The sequence below is a fragment of the Etheostoma spectabile genome, chromosome 2 (genome assembly GCF_008692095.1).
Source record: "Etheostoma spectabile isolate EspeVRDwgs_2016 chromosome 2, UIUC_Espe_1.0, whole genome shotgun sequence".
NCBI classification, from domain to species: domain Eukaryota; kingdom Metazoa; phylum Chordata; class Actinopteri; order Perciformes; family Percidae; genus Etheostoma; species Etheostoma spectabile.
In genome coordinates, this window is record NC_045734.1 from 4,799,667 (window position 1) to 4,811,835 (window position 12,169).

Consider the following 12,169-nt stretch of genomic DNA (forward strand, 5'->3'; position numbering starts at 1 on the left):
TCAGGTTTCAGGTGATCATACACAAATTAAAACATATTAGAAGGGTTGCATCTTTCCCTTATAGACGCTCTCTGATACGTATCTAGATACATGGGCTACAATACGGTTCAGGGACAATACATTTTAATGTGGACGATTCAGTGCGATTCGATGTTGAAACCATTCGAGCGACATGATGGATCCAACTCATTGTGATAGATACAGTCTATTTGTTTAATTTTCAAACATAATTTCCCATTATAATTAAACACGCCAATTCTTGAAAAGAAGCATTGTCTATCTTCAATAATATTATATTTTGTAAAAGGGGCAAGAGACAGTAAAGCCAACGTCAGATGCTAAACAATACACTGTAACTTCAGGAGACACAGTACTCAAACACAGGTCCACGTTACACAGCCATTGTGAGCACTCCATACTAATAATATACAGCAGAGCCATACTATTACGTGAGTACACACTTGAGTACAATTATACTGTTGTGAGCGTTAGCATGGCTATTGGACATTTGTGCTAATGTCACGACATCTTAGACATATAAATGTCAATATAAACTTACCAGACCCAAACACATATACCCGATCTCCACATGTTTATGAACACACACATGGATGGATGACTAACAGACCGCCAGTACAATTTACATCATCCACATTGTATGTTACTCAGCCACTTTCAAAGCTAACTCCAAAAACAAAACCTTGCAGTCAGCACAGGTTTTTTTCTGCAAACCCAAACAAAGGCACTGATTGCTGATCCCCGCCACATCGAATATGAATGACATTTCTTAATCACACAAATGGCCATGTTTTTGTCTCCGTCGCACATAAATACACACCTGTCTCTTTCAAGAGCATTGCAACACACCAAGCAGCTTCGTTAAATTGACAGCAAAGCCGATTGGTAACGTTAGAACCGGGACATCAGCCTGATCTTGGTCCATTTAAACCGATGCAGGGGTCCGATGTAGTTGTATCTGTGATTGTAAAACCGTGTGACTGATGTTTGTATTGGTGACTCTATACACCCTTAATTTAATTCCTGCCATTAGATTCCCCTAAATCCTACACACTGGTCATGCATTAATGCATTAATCATTTTTTACAACTTACATAGTCTATAATGACTGAGGAAATTTACAATTTCCTTCTCTCTCCTTGTTTTCCCTACATTATTCCCTACACTCCTTCCCCATGCCTCATAACTTTTCCTATAGCATCCAGTTACATGGCAGCCGTCCAAAGAGGGCGACCACCTAATCGGACGCATCACGCTAAGCAAGAGGTCGGCAATGCCCCGCGAGGCTGGCTCCCTCCTCGGCCTAAAAGTAAGCAACAATCACCCACATTCAACCTGGATCACACCTGGATTCTTAATAATTAGTTAGTATTGTTTTAACTTCAGTTGACTACCAAATGAGCTCAAACTAGAAATAGTGATGTTTTGTAATTCCTGTGAAAGCCAGGTTTTTTTACTAGGTAACAGACATTGAAATTGTTACAATATGTAAAATAGTGCCTGTTGAGCAATGGCTTTTCTCGCATTGCCAGACCTTCTCTACAGCGCTGCTGAGGAGGGTCTGGCTAGTCCACACAGCATTCCGGGATAGGAGAAAAACTTGTTCTGGTTTTTTGGCATTTCTTAAATCAGTCACGATCGCTTGGGTGGTGCTAAGCCAGACAGAGCCCTGGAACCTCTGCTAAATAGCATCGGAACTTGTTTTGGTGGAACATATTCGTTTAAAGTTGTTTTAGTCTTGCAACAAAAAACTCAGATTGGACAGATAGTCTAGCTAGCTGTAGAGATCTGAGGAGCAGGTAACCGTAGTCCTCAAAATCCACCGGAGGTTAGAATGCCAACACAAAGAAAGCGGAAGGTGAGGGACATCTGGACGAAAATGGCAGAACTTGCGGCGGCACCTGATAAATCCTCGAAAAAGAAACCTTGTCGATATAGATTCATTCATTCTCCTTTCTCTCCTTTGTGTGCAGGTGGTAGGAGGGAAGATGACAGAGCAGGGAGACTCGGGGCCTTCATCACCAAAGTCAAGAAAGGCAGCCTTGCAGATGTTGGGACACCTACGAGCAGGTGCAAACATTGTTCTATAGTGTGCAGGAGCTGTAGATGACTCGCAGTAGTTAAAATAGCCCAAACAAAGAGTAATATCCAGGGGGAATCAGTGCTAACATTGGCAAGCATAGAACTAGCTTCCACTTTCTAAGTGAAGCTATTTAGCCTTGCTTGTTAGCTTGCACTTTCTGAGTGGAAAGAAACTAGCAGCTTACATATTGCACGTTGAATGTTATAAAGGTGAGACAGCTTAAATCGCTTTCAGCTGATAGCCACACAAGTCCAAAATGTCTTTTTGTAGGTTACACAAAGTGTGACAATCTCCAGAAAACAGTGCACTGTTGATAGCAACTTCAGCTTTCCAACTGTTTGAAAAGAAGCACCCACTCAGACTTAAAGTTATTCATTTCCACAAATATTCCAAACCAGTTTTATCTCTCTTAAAACATGCATAATAGCTGCATTAGCATTGTGGTTTATATTTCCTCACAACAAAAATGAAGAGAATTTAAATTTCAGTTTGACTTCAAGATGTACAGTCTGTGTTAGTTTTTCTAATCAAATGAACTGCGAGATAGCCTCAGGCTGGATCATCATTATGTATGTCGGCCATCTTGGTTCCAGGTGACGAGGTGCTGCAGTAATGGGAATCGTTGCCAGGGCAACTAAGAAAGAAGTGTACACATTATCCTTGAATCCAGGCTGAACCTCAAGTGGAAATGTTGTTTCAAGACCTTAGGGTAAGAGTAACGTCATCACACATATTATCATTAAAGTACTTAACATGGCATTGACAACACTTTTGATATGTCTCCTTCCTTTATCTCAAAGATCTATCCACCGAATTATGTCCAAACTTCTTGAGAAAAGATATAGAGCATATCGTAAGTAGTGATTTAATGGGTGGATCCCCTTCCCCTCACGTCTTCCTAAAACCTAGATCCAAAGATAAATTCCTTTTTCCAGCTATCCTTTTCTCCTCTACTACCCTAACCGTTTAACGTGTAAACGTGTATTTGATTGACTGCTCAATCTTCTTCTACCATACAATTGTTTGTCGACATAAATCTTTCACTCATTCTTCAATGAATGTTTACAAAAGTCCCGACTGTGCATCCTAAAGTATCTTAAGTACTGCTATTCTGTACATTTGAAGAACTCACTGACTCTCTTTTGCTTTTTAACGAGACATCCCAGAATCCCAGAGTCTCCCCCCTCCTCTAGAATCTAGTAAGTGTTTATGGTGCTGCTTTGTTGGCTGTATATGGCTACAAGTATTTATCTGGAGAGACTAAGTCTTCAAAGTGTGCTCTAGTCTACATTTTGGGGTTGACTGCTTTTTTTCTGATTTCTAACAACTGTTTTCTCTATAACAGCAGGCTCCAGTTCTTTGAGTCGCAAAAGATGGACCTCCCTCGATATCAGTGATCCCCTACCAGCCCCGGGACCCTTCGAGACCTTCCTCTGGTACTGCCTGGACAGCTATCTGTGAGTATCTGAAAAGAGAGACATGTGGTTCATGTGAATGGATATAAACATGCATGAGGCTAACGATCTTCACACATTTTTACAGGTGAAGCTGTGGTACGACAAGTGGGCCATCAGTTGATCGTCAACGTCCTTCAAGCCATAGACCTGCCACCCCGACCAGACGGACGACCCCGGAACCCCTATGTCAAGATGTACTTCCTGCCTGATAGGAGGTAAGGTCATTGTATTCATTTTCTTGCATTTGTGGGTCCATCTCACACGCACAGTACACCAGTAATACTACAGATAAATGACATCATACCAGCAGTAATGACTATAATCAGAGGGATAGCTATCTACTTCACTTATAGTTTTAATTTGCTGTATGAAGTTAAAAAAGTATTTAATGCCAACAACTTGACATCTCCATCCTTGTTATTTTAAAAGTCACTATTGTAAAAAGTGAGATTTCCATGTATTTTGTGATTATAAAAGAGAAATGCACAGCCTGTATTCAGAAACTGTGCCTTTAAACAAGCCGTCAGGACTTCTGTACAGTTGTGACGTCACACTATACTATACTATATATATATATAATACTATATATATATATAGGTAGAAAGTGCCGCTACAGTGCAATGACTGCATGAGTGCAAGTGAAGACCTGGAAATGCTAACCAATCAAGAAGACTGGTTTTTTTCCAGAAGTGGCTTTAAAGAGAAATACTTAAAATATAAAATAGATACAAGTGCTAAAACGGACCGAGGGTAAAGACAGGTATATTCACCTGACATTATGCAAAAAACTCCTGTGCTAAATACATAGTAAATCAGCCTGTGGGGACCTTTCAGGGAACACCGTTTTAATGTCATTGTTAGAAACATGCTTGGAATCTAAACTTGGTGTGTTCATGCCTTTGTTCTATTGATAAGAGTAAACGGCGGACTAAAACAGTGAAGAAGAGCGCTGAACCCAAGTGAACCAGACCTTCCTATATTCCCACGTTCCACGCGCGGGACTTCAAGAGCGCGCATGCTAGAGATCACAGTGTGGGACCAGCCCGAGTCCAGGAGGAGGAGAGTGATTCCTGGGAGAGGTGCGACACACTGATATCTATATACTTGTATATTTTTAACACTTGCAGATAAGCTATTGCTGCTACATTACCTGCATTTCTTATGCTGTTATCTTATGTGTGTTTTCTCACGGACAATAAACGGAATATAAGTGAATACTATAAGTTACATATACAGTATATGCTGTATCATAAGCTACTTTTCCAGCCCTTTACTGAAGCTTTGAGAAAGAAGCTGAGAGGTGATAGTGAAGAGGAGTGTTAAGGGATGGACTCTGAATGCCAGCCCACCAGAGGGAAAACAACTCTCAAAGTTTCAGTTTCAAAGTTTTACTGTCACATGCACAGTAAAGACACGTGTTTCCCTGTACAATAAAATTCTTCTTTTGCTGTCACCGAATGCCAATGTAAAATCTACAAGATATACTGTACATATATATAAATTAAAACAATTTAAAGGATTAACACTTTACAGTGTACATCCGGCCTAGGGTAGAAGTGTGAACAGTCCGTGCTGGGGATGCGTGGGGTCCTTGAGATGGGGCGGCTCTCCTGTGGACCCTGTGGTGGTAATGCTCAGCAGAGAGGGCAGTGGTACTGCAATCTTCACCACTCTCTGCAGGCGTTTGTGGTCCATAGCAGTAGCTCTGACGTACCACACGGTGATGCAGCGGTCAGATGCTCTCAAACATGCAGCTGTAGGAGTTGGAGGATCTTAGGCAACATGCCAAACCTCCCCCCCCCTAGAAAATACAGCCCCTGCTGAGCCTTCTTTACCAGCTGTGTGGTGTTAAGTGTTCCATTGAGTCCTCACTTATGTAGACACCCAGGTATTAGAAGCTTCTCCCCCTCTCCACTTTGGCTCCCGATGTTCAGTGGCCGATGAGGTCTCCTCTTCTTCCTCATGTCCACCTTCATCTTTTTTTTCTTGTCCCTTTAAGGTTGAGGTTGTTGTTCTCACACCTTGACACCGGTTAGGCCTCCTCCTCCTCCTGTAGGCTGCTTCCTCTCCAGTGACTTGTATTGCGTAAAGGAGCCTCCTTGGCAATTTTGTCTGCTAGCAAACAACAAAAATGCCTAAACGTTATTGTAGTGGTATTTACTACAATAGGATAAACAACCATGACTTGTTTTTTATAAGCTGCTGACCCGAAAAACTGAGCTTTTATGAAGACAAAAGTGGATACAGACGTGAGGAATCAGCACAGAGACTAGGAGACTGGGGGATCCGGACACTAAGGCTAACATTATGTCTAATTTACGTTTGCAGCAAACATTTTGTTACCAAGTCAAATATCCAAATGTCAGTTTCAGCCTATCTGTCGGTAAAATAACACACATACGCGGTCATATTGTTAACTTAGTGTCGGATCCACAGTCTCTCTGTCATGGGGCACCCCATGCGTTCATTTAAACGGTGGTAGTAGGTCTTATCATGCTAACTTAGTATGAGCAGTAGCATAGGACGGTTTGCGTGAGTATTATCATTAGCTGTGGCTTGAATCAATGAACACATGGTTTGTCATTTTATTTCAGCTCATTTAAGTACGGTCAAAAGACTAGAGATCATGGTTGGATAAATACAACACATACACAATTCGTTTCAAGTCTTTATTTTAGGTTAGTGGAGTTACCCAAGGTTTCATTCACTTGTTCTCATCTTCAAGCAGGATCTAGGTCGAAGTGGCAAACAGGGTGACAGAGTCTGGAGTAATTTTTAGAGGAAAGACCCAGAATGTTCCAAGTGTTCCGCTAGTACAGGGTGTGTCAGGAGTGTCTAGAGTCTGTTTTGAGAAGCTTGTTGAGCATGTAACATTTCATTTTGATATTATAGTTGTTATATTGTGTATTAATGTAGCCAGAATGTTTGGGAATGGTAAATAACATAATGGTGTTTGATTAATTTCCAATTAACTTTGGTTTGTCTTGTGGAGAGGCTTCTGGTATAAAGGAAGGAGGCCAAGGCTCCTCTGGGCAAGGTGCAGGTGCAGGTGCAGGTGCAGTGCAGGGCGGTGCAGGTGCAGGTGCAGGTGCAGGTGCAGGTGCAGGTGCAGGTGCAGGTGCAGGTGCAGGTGCAGGTGCAGGTGCAGGTGCGATAGTCAGGGCTATATAGCGTTTGATCTTGTCTATCATTGGGATGAGATTGAATTGCTATAGTCACCCTTGCAATACTGCACTTCCATGTGATTGATAATAAATTGAAGCACCAGGTGAAGAACTCCTGAGTTCATTCTCTTTCCACCATGGGGCTAAACATTACACTCCCCATTCTCTCTGCTGACTCCTCACGTCTGTATCCCCTTTTGTCTTCATAAAAGCTCGTTTGGCAGCTCATAAACTTTAGTTATGGGTTCTTTACATTACATATATGACCACACAGCAGCTTTTAAGCATTTGTCTGTTGTTGCTAGCAGATGAAATTGCACAGGAGGCTCCTTCATGCATTACATGTCAAGGGAGACCGAGAATACCCAGACACACAGTCTCGACTGCCCAAACCTCTCTGACAAAGTGGATCCACACAACTGTTTCTCTTTTGCTCACTCATCTGTCTCTTCCACCCTTTGTCTCCCTGTCCCTTCTCAGATCCTGATAGAGTTGGAGACGGCCCTGCTGGACGACATTCCTCATTGTATAACTCCAGACACATGACATGTCCCTATCCCTCTGCCCCAGCCTTCCCCGTACCTCCCACGCAGACACGTCCATGGAGACAGCCCCAGCAAGAACTACAGAGTATGTCTGCTTTTCTATAGTATTTGAAGTCTGTGTGATAGATATGTGTGTGTTTTATGTTAGGGCTGCACAATACATTGTTTTTTTCTTTTTTTTCCGTATGGCAACATAAACTGGCACAATAATAAACTCTTTGCAAGTCGGCGACCTATCGCAAAAGACACTCAGAGGTTTTTGAGTTAGTTTTTCAAAGTTCAAACGCATAACTGTCATTGTGTAGCCCAAGGGTGCGTTAAAAAGTATAAAATACAAGTTTGATATTACTGAAACAACTAATATAAAATATTGTAAAAATGTAAGTCTATCTAGAATCAACATATATATAAAATAACAACATGAGAAAATATATAATGAGCTAAAAATGTTAGATAAAAGTAATATAAAGTACTGGAATATAATGTATGTGATATATTTACATGAATGAATATTACATTTGAGTTGTTAACAAAACAAACATGTGAGGACGTCCTCTTGGCTTTTGGGAACACCTGGTCATTTTTCATCATTTTCTGACATGTTATAGACCAAACAACTAATCGATTATCTACTAGGAAAATAATTGTTAGTTGCAGCCCTATTTGTATTGCACATTGCCCCCTTTGATAGTTGCCTTTTCCAGAGTTCAGTTGTGTGACGGCAGGTGGAAATCTGAGCAAGCTGTTGGTGCGTATCCTGGGTTGAAAGAAAATATCTGCAGACGCCGCCCTTTAAAATGCACTCATTTTTTTTTCTAGTGGTGTCTTTTATGTTCAATTCAATGTTCAATTTGTTCAATAGCAGAATGTTAGAAATTATTTCCTTTGTTTGTTCTACATCAATAGAATTTTTTTGGGTATTAGCAGAATACTGAAAGCACCAGAAATGAAGAACTGAGTACGTAGCTTATCGCGATATTCAACTTATCCGCCAAGGTGCAACATTAGGGGGAAAAATATGACCAAAACAGGTTGTATCCCCCCCGTACTAGTACATGTTGATTAATCCCTGTTTTGTGACCCTACAGTGCGTCTGAGTGTGTGCTTGCTAACCTTTCCTTTACTGAGCTTTCTCTTCTTTGTCTCTCAGTGACAACACAACCTTTCAACCTTACCCTATCCCTCTCTCGTGTGTGTGTGTGTGTGTGGGTGTGTGTGTGTGTGTTTGTATGTGTGTGATATGTGTGCAGGGTCTCATCGCTCATTGATTCAGAGTTTGATGATGGTTGATGGTAGTGACTAAAGGTGGGTGGGGGACATGGTTACCAAGCATTTTCCTTGTATTAGCCTGTAGGCGTCCAGCACTGGGTGGAGAGAGCGTCTTCTTTGCATCCTCGCCATCTGTTTTCTCAAACCTTCCAGCCCTCCATTTTTTTGGGGCTCCACTGTATGCTTTAATCTTCTTTAGAACAAAATGCACCCAAATTTAAGTAATTAATATTTGTGTTGTCAGCGAAAGGCAAAACCTTTGCAAATTCATCATATTCTACAGGACTGCAGTTTTTTTTCTGAACAGCAGTGTTGTAGTGCTGCAGTTTAGAAGTGCAATGTACTTCACTGAGGCTGCAGTGAACAGCTTCCTTTCTTCTGCTGGCCCGTAGACACACTGAAGCACTGAGTGCATGTTAGACTGTAGAGGGGCTGAACGATTTCAAAACAAAGAAAAAAACAAGATTTTAAAACTACAAATCGCTTTGCAATTTTTTAATTTTTAATATTTATGTTTTTTAAACTCCATATTGTACCTCCTTCGGTCATGTTAATAAGTAATAAAAAATCCACAGAAATAGGACATTTCTTTAAACAATCTGTGATATGTAACATTATCCAGCAAAACTGTAATATATATTAAAGAGGATAATAAATGTTAACAAAAGTTACACCAGACATTCAACTAAATATTGCACATTCAAATAAATGCGGTCTTCACGATGAGCCATCGCATTCCTTAAAATCTGGATTTCGATTTGAAAACGATTAATCGTTCAGCCCTGCTGGAGAACTACAGCTGTTCATGAGTTTCCCATTCTCCTGCATGCTTCCAGTCCAGGCCGCACTTCACTGAAAGGACACTGGACTAGTACACTAGAAGCTGATTTGTGCGTATTTTTGGCCAATAGATCACAAAACTGCTTTGCTGTATGACTGTTTCTGCTGTGGCACCTGTCAGATGAAATGGGGACCTGTTTTTTAAACTTTGTATGTTCATTTCGGCATTTCCAAATGCCAGATGGTTTGCCACATGCGGGAGTTAAACAAGTGTTCACAAGCTCAGACTTATTTGAATGTCTATGCTATTTTTATTCCTATGCAACACTGAGCTTACATTGTAACTTGTGCACTAACAACACATGTTATATTATCTTGAAACATTTGTGCTTGTGCGCTATCCATCCATCCATCTTCGACCGCTTATCCGTTGTCGGGTCGCGGGGGGCAGCACTCCAGTAGGAACCCCAAACTTCCCTTTCCCGAGCCACATCAACCAGCTCCGACTGGGATCCTGAGGCTTCCCAGGCCAGGTTGGAATATAATCTCTCCACCTAGTCCTGGGTCTTCCCCGAGGCCTCCTCCCAGCTGGACGTGCCTGGAACACCTCCCTAGAGGCGCCCGGAGGCATCCTTCAGATGCCCGAACCACCTCAACGGTTCCTTTCGACGCGAAGGAGCAGCGGCTCTCCTCTGAGCTCTTCTCGGATGACTGAGCTTCTCACCCTATCTCTAAGGGAGACCAGCCACCCCTCCTGAGGAAACCCATTTCGGCCGCTTGTACCCTGGATCTCGTTCTTTCGGTCATGACCCAACCTTCATGCCCATAGGTGAGGGTAGGAACGAAAATTGCCTGCTAGACGAGAGCTTTGCCTTCTGGCTCAGCTCTCTTTTCATCACAACGGTGCGATAAACAGAATGTAATACCGCACCCCTGCTCCGATTCTCCTACCAATCTCACGCTCCATGGTCCCCTCACTCCGAACAAGACCCCAAGGTACTTAAACTCCTTCCCTTGGGGTAAGGACTCATCCCTACCTGAAGAAAGCACTACATCGGTTTCCTGCTGGGAACCATGGCCTCAGATTTAGAGGTGCTGATTCTCATCCCAGCCGCTTCACATCGTCTGCGAACCGATCCAGTGAGTGCTGAAGGTCACAGACCGATGACGCCATCAGGACCACATCATCTGCAAAACAGCGATGAGATCCTGAGCCCACCGAACTGCAACCCCTCCCCCCCCCGACTACGCCTCGATATCATGTCCATAAATATTATAACAGGATTGGTGACAAAGCGCAGCCCTGGCGGAGGCCACCCCTCACCTGGAACGAGTCCGACTATACTGCGAGAACCCGGACACAGCTCTCGCTTTGGTCATACAGAGATTGTTGCCCTGAAGGAACCCCCTCACCCCATATTCCCGCAGCACCTCCCCAATTTCTCCCGGGGGACCCGGTCATACGCCTTCTCCAGATCCACAAAACACATGTACTGGTTGGCATACTCCCAGCCCCTCCAAAGATCCTTGCGAGATGAAGATATGGTCCGCCGTTCAATCCGAGGTTTGCTCTATCGGCCGAACCCTCCTTTTCAGCACCTTGGAGTAGACTTTACCAGGGAGGCTGGAAGTGTGATACCCCTGTAATTGGCACACACCCTCTGGTCCCCTTTTGAGGAGGGGAACCACCACCCCGGTCTGCCACCCTTAGGCACCGTCCCAGACTTCCACGCATGTTGAAGAGGCGTGTCAACCAAGACAGCCCCTCCACACCCAGAGCTTTCAGCATTTCGGGACGGATCTCATCAATCCCTGGGGCTTTGCCGCTGTGGAGTTGTTTGACTACCTCAGCGACCTCCACCAGGGATTTTGACGACAATCCCCCATCATCCTCCAGCTCTGCCTCTACCACAGAGGACGTGTCAGCTGGATTTAGGGTTCCTCAAGTGCTCCTTCCACCGCCCTATTACCTCCCAGTTGAGTCAACAACGTCCCATCCTTACGGTATACAGCTTGGATGAGTCCCCGCTTCCTCCTCCTGAGGTGGCGAACGTGTTTTCCAGAAGCACCTTGGTGGCAGACGAAAGTCCTTCTCCATGTCTTCACCAACTTCTCCCACACCCGCGGCTTTGCCTCTGTCACGGCAGAGGTTGCAGCTCTTCGGGCCCGTCGGACCTTACAACTGCCTCCGGAGTCCTCTGGGATAACATATCCCGGAAGGACTCCTTCTTCAGTCGGACGGCTTCCCTGACCACCGGTGTCCACCAAGGTGTTTGTGGGTTACCGCCCCTTGAGGCACCTAAGACCCTAAGACCACAGCTCACCGCCGCAGCTTCAGCAATGGAAACTTTGAACATTGTCCACTCAGGTTCAATGCCCCCAGCCCCCCAAGCATGATGCACGAAAAGCTCTGCCGGAGGTGTAAGTTGAAAGTCCGTCGGACAGGGGCCTCCTCCAGATGTTCCACTTTACCCGCACTACGCGTTGGGCTTACCAGGTCTGTCCAGAGTCCTCCCCCTCCCCTGACCAAACTCACCACCAGATGTTGATCAGTTTGACAGCTCTGCCCCTCTCTTCACCCGAGTTCCAAAACATACGGCCTCAGATCAGATGAAACGATTTATAAATCGATCATTGACCTTTGGCCTAGGGTGCTCTGGTACCACGTACACTTATGAGCATCCCTGTGTTCGAACATGGTGTGTTATGGACAATCCATGACTAGCACAGAAGTCCAACAGACAACCACTCTGGTTCAGATCAGGGAGGCCGTTCCTCCAATCACGCCTCTCCAAGTATCTCCATCATTGCCCACTGTGCTTTGAAGTCCCCCAGCAGAACTATGGAGTCCCC

At 43.9% G+C, this 12,169-nt stretch overlaps 1 protein-coding gene across 27 annotated transcripts in view; it reads left to right on the forward strand.

The window, feature by feature from the left end:
* Positions 1-12,169, forward strand: part of rims1b (regulating synaptic membrane exocytosis 1b) — a 174,675-nt gene that overhangs the window by 113,366 nt on the left and 49,140 nt on the right. Inside the window, exon 1 of one of the 27 annotated variants that reach the window (XM_032526921.1) lies at positions 7,297-7,352. The exons of the other annotated variants lie outside the window; for them this stretch is intronic. The gene's annotated coding sequence lies outside the window, so the exon portion shown is untranslated. Of the gene's footprint in view, positions 1-7,296; positions 7,353-12,169 lie in introns of those variants that run through there. 27 annotated transcript variants of the gene reach the window in all.